Raw genomic sequence first — 5,000 nt, 5'->3', positions numbered from 1 at the left:
AGGGTTTTAAATACTTTTACCCGTCATTCTATTGATATAGCCCGCTAGGGGAGTGCCCCACTACGGCCCTCTCTCTGTCAGGGCCGTCCTTGGGTGCTTTTTACACACTTTAAGAAATCACGATGGATGCAGATTGCTATTAATCCTCCGTGCAACTGGTGATTGAAAACGTGCATCTGGTAACCCAAAATTTCAAATATGGTTCAAAATGAATTTAAAGGCACCCCTCTCATTGTTGCCCGCTATGGGAGCACCCCACTAAGGCCCTGTCTCGGTCGGGCCCGTCCTGAGTGCTTTATAGACACTTTAAGAAATCGCGATGGATGCAGATTGCTATTAATCCTCCGTGCAACTGGTGATTGAAAATGTGCAACTGGTGATTGAAAACGTGCACCTGGTCACCCAAAACACGGTTCTCTATGCGGTTAGCGGTGTTCCATCTATTCATGTCCGCTTATGGCGCACCCTACTACGGACCTTTAGCAATGGGGGCCGGCCCGAATTATTTATGGAAGGTCTGATGATGATTTTTTTTTTTTTTCACCATCTCTTTCTCTCTCTGCCGGGGCCGGCCAAGAGTGCTTTATGGACGGTTTAAAACATGACTATGGATGCAAATGCTCATTTTCCTCCGTGCACCTGGTGATTGAAAACGTGCATCTGGTAACCCAAAAATTATAAAAGGGTTTTAAATACTTTTACCCGTCATTCTATTGATATAGCCCGCTAGGGGAGTGCCCCACTACGGCCCTCTCTCTGTCAGGGCCGTCCTTGGGTGCTTTTTACACACTTTAAGAAATCACGATGGATGCAGATTGCTATTAATCCTCCGTGCAACTGGTGATTGAAAACGTGCATCTGGTAACCCAAAATTTCAAATATGGTTCAAAATGAATTTAAAGGCACCCCTCTCATTGTTGCCCGCTATGGGAGCACCCCACTAAGGCCCTGTCTCGGTCGGGCCCGTCCTGAGTGCTTTATAGACACTTTAAGAAATCGCGATGGATGCAGATTGCTATTAATCCTCCGTGCAACTGGTGATTGAAAATGTGCAACTGGTGATTGAAAACGTGCACCTGGTCACCCAAAACACGGTTCTCTATGCGGTTAGCGGTGTTCCATCTATTCATGTCCGCTTATGGCGCACCCTACTACGGACCTTTAGCAATGGGGGCCGGCCCGAATTATTTATGGAAGGTCTGATGATGATTTTTTTTTTTTTTTCACCATCTCTTTCTCTCTCTGCCGGGGCCGGCCAAGAGTGCTTTATGGACGGTTTAAAACATGACTATGGATGCAAATGCTCATTTTCCTCCGTGCACCTGGTGATTGAAAACGTGCATCTGGTAACCCAAAAATTATAAAAGGGTTTTAAATACTTTTACCCGTCATTCTATTGATATAGCCCGCTAGGGGAGTGCCCCACTACGGCCCTCTCTCTGTCAGGGCCGTCCTTGGGTGCTTTTTACACACTTTAAGAAATCACGATGGATGCAGATTGCTATTAATCCTCCGTGCAACTGGTGATTGAAAACGTGCATCTGGTAACCCAAAATTTCAAATATGGTTCAAAATGAATTTAAAGGCACCCCTCTCATTGTTGCCCGCTATGGGAGCACCCCACTAAGGCCCTGTCTCGGTCGGGCCCGTCCTGAGTGCTTTATAGACACTTTAAGAAATCGCGATGGATGCAGATTGCTATTAATCCTCCGTGCAACTGGTGATTGAAAATGTGCAACTGGTGATTGAAAACGTGCACCTGGTCACCCAAAACACGGTTCTCTATGCGGTTAGCGGTGTTCCATCTATTCATGTCCGCTTATGGCGCACCCTACTACGGACCTTTAGCAATGGGGGCCGGCCCGAATTATTTATGGAAGGTCTGATGATGATTTTTTTTTTTTTTCACCATCTCTTTCTCTCTCTGCCGGGGCCGGCCAAGAGTGCTTTATGGACGGTTTAAAACATGACTATGGATGCAAATGCTCATTTTCCTCCGTGCACCTGGTGATTGAAAACGTGCATCTGGTAACCCAAAAATTATAAAAGGGTTTTAAATACTTTTACCCGTCATTCTATTGATATAGCCCGCTAGGGGAGTGCCCCACTACGGCCCTCTCTCTGTCAGGGCCGTCCTTGGGTGCTTTTTACACACTTTAAGAAATCACGATGGATGCAGATTGCTATTAATCCTCCGTGCAACTGGTGATTGAAAACGTGCATCTGGTAACCCAAAAATTATAAAACGGTTTTAAATACTTTTACCGGTCATTCTATTGATATAGCCCGCTATGGGAGCACCCCACTAAGGCCCTGTCTCGGTCGGGGCCGTCCTTCAGTGCTTTATATACAGTTTCATATATTACGATGGATGCAGATTGTGATTGTTTTCCAAAAGACCCGTGTGCATCTGGTAACCCAAAAATTATAAAACTGTTTTAAATCATTTTACCGGTCATTCTATTGATATAGCCCGCTAGGGGAGTACCCTACTACGGCCCTCTCTCGGTCAGGCCCGTCCTTAGGTGCTTTATATACAGTTTAAGATATTACGATGGATGCAGATTGTGATTGTTTTCCAAAAGACCCGTGTGCATCTGGTAACCCAAAAATTAAAATATGGTTCAAAACCCGGGTAACACCACTCTATTTACGGACATGACAGTAGAGCTTACCCCCTGGAGCTATTGACCTCCAGGCTTGTAGGCCCTTACTCACCACCCGGGTATCACCCCTCTATTTCGGGGATGATACCAGCAGGGGACCCCCCCCACCTCCACAACCTCGCATACCAGGTGAACCAGGGCACCCACACTTAAGCACCCCTCCTCGGACATTAAAGCAGATAACCGCGCTGTTATGAACCGCGTGCACCTGGTCACCCAAATGGAACTTGTGCACCTGGTCACCCAAAAGGACCGGCGTGCACCTGGTCACCCAAAGGCCGGCGTGCACCTGGTCACCCAAAAGGACCATGTGCACCTGGTCACCCAAAGGCCGGCGTGCACCTGGTCACCCAAAAGGACCGTGTGCACCTGGTCACCCAAAGGCCGGCGTGCACCTGGTCACCCAAAGGACCATGTGCACCTGGTCACCCAAAAGGACCATGTGCACCTGGTCACCCAAAGGCCGGCGTGCACCTGGTCACCCAAAAGGACCATGTGCACCTGGTCACCCAAAGGCCGGCGTGCACCTGGTCACCCAAAGGACCATGTGCACCTGGTCACCCAAAAGGACCATGTGCACCTGGTCACCCAAAGGCCGGCGTGCACCTGGTCACCCAAAGGACCATGTGCACCTGGTCACCCAAAGGCCGGCGTGCACCTGGTCACCCAAAGGACCATGTGCACCTGGTCACCCAAAGGCCGGCGTGCACCTGGTCACCCAAAGGACCATGTGCACCTGGTCACCCAAAAGGACCATGTGCACCTGGTCACCCAAAGGCCGGCGTGCACCTGGTCACCCAAAGGACCATGTGCACCTGGTCACCCAAAGGCCGGCGTGCACCTGGTCACCCAAAGGACCATGTGCACCTGGTCACCCAAAGGCCGGCGTGCACCTGGTCACCCAAAGGACCATGTGCACCTGGTCACCCAAAAGGACCATGTGCACCTGGTCACCCAAAGGCCGGCGTGCACCTGGTCACCCAAAGGACCATGTGCACCTGGTCACCCAAAAGAACCGTGTGCACCTGGTCACCCAAAGGCCGGCGTGCACCTGGTCACCCAAAGGACCATGTGCACCTGGTCACCCAAAAGGACCATGTGCACCTGGTCACCCAAAGGCCGGCGTGCACCTGGTCACCCAAAGGACCATGTGCACCTGGTCACCCAAAAGAACCGTGTGCACCTGGTCACCCAAAGGCCGGCGTGCACCTGGTCACCCAAAGGACCATGTGCACCTGGTCACCCAAAAGGACCATGTGCACCTGGTCACCCAAAGGCCGGCGTGCACCTGGTCACCCAAAGGACCATGTGCACCTGGTCACCCAAAAGAACCGTGTGCACCTGGTCACCCAAAGGCCGGCGTGCACCTGGTCACCCAAAGGACCATGTGCACCTGGTCACCCAAAAGAACCGTGTGCACCTGGTCACCCAAAGGCCGGCGTGCACCTGGTCACCCAAAGGACCATGTGCACCTGGTCACCCAAAAGCCGGCGTGCACCTGGTCACCCAAATGGAACTTGTGCACCTGGTCACCCAAAAGCCGGCGTGCACCTGGTCACCCAAATGGAACTTGTGCACCTGGTCACCCAAAAGCCGGCGTGCACCTGGTCACCCAAATGGAACTTGTGCACCTGGTCACCCAAAAGACCGGCGTGCACCTGGTCACCCAAAAGCCGGCGTGCACCTGGTCACCCAAATGGAACTTGTGCACCTGGTCACCCAAAAATTATAAAACTGTCCAAAATGCATTTACCGGTCATTTTATTTATATAGCCCGCTAGGGGAGTAGCCCACTACGGCCCTCTCTTGGTCGGGGCCGTGCTTAGTGCTTTATGGACACTTTAAGATATTACGATGGATGCAGATTGTGATTGTTTTGCAAAAGACCCGTGTGCATCTGGTAACCCAAAAATTATAAAACTGTTCAAAATGCATTTAAAGCTATACCTGACCTTCATGCCCGCCAGGGGAGTAGCCCACTACGGCCCTCTCTCAGTGGGGGCCCTATTTGAGTGCTTTATGGACGGTTTAAAATATCACGATGGATGCAGATTGCTATTAATCCTCCGTGCACCTGGTGATTGAAAACGTGCATCTGGTAACCCAAAAATTAAAATATGGACCGCGGGTGAATGGAGGGAGTAACTATGACTCTCTTAAGGTAGCCAACTGCTTGATGAGCATATACATCCGTGCAACTGGTGATTTGAAATGTGCATCTGGTAACCCAAAATAGATGGTAAATAAATCACAGAAATTGCACTATGTCCATCTCTGTGAATGAGAGTACACATACAGGCATAAAGGCCCTAACTCCCTGTCAAGGAACAGGCC

The sequence above is a fragment of the Oncorhynchus mykiss genome, unplaced genomic scaffold, assembly GCF_013265735.2.
Source record: "Oncorhynchus mykiss isolate Arlee unplaced genomic scaffold, USDA_OmykA_1.1 un_scaffold_535, whole genome shotgun sequence".
Taxonomy (NCBI): Eukaryota; Metazoa; Chordata; class Actinopteri; order Salmoniformes; family Salmonidae; genus Oncorhynchus; species Oncorhynchus mykiss.
The sequence above is the reverse complement of the archived record's forward strand: the minus strand, read 5'-3'. Positions refer to the sequence as shown.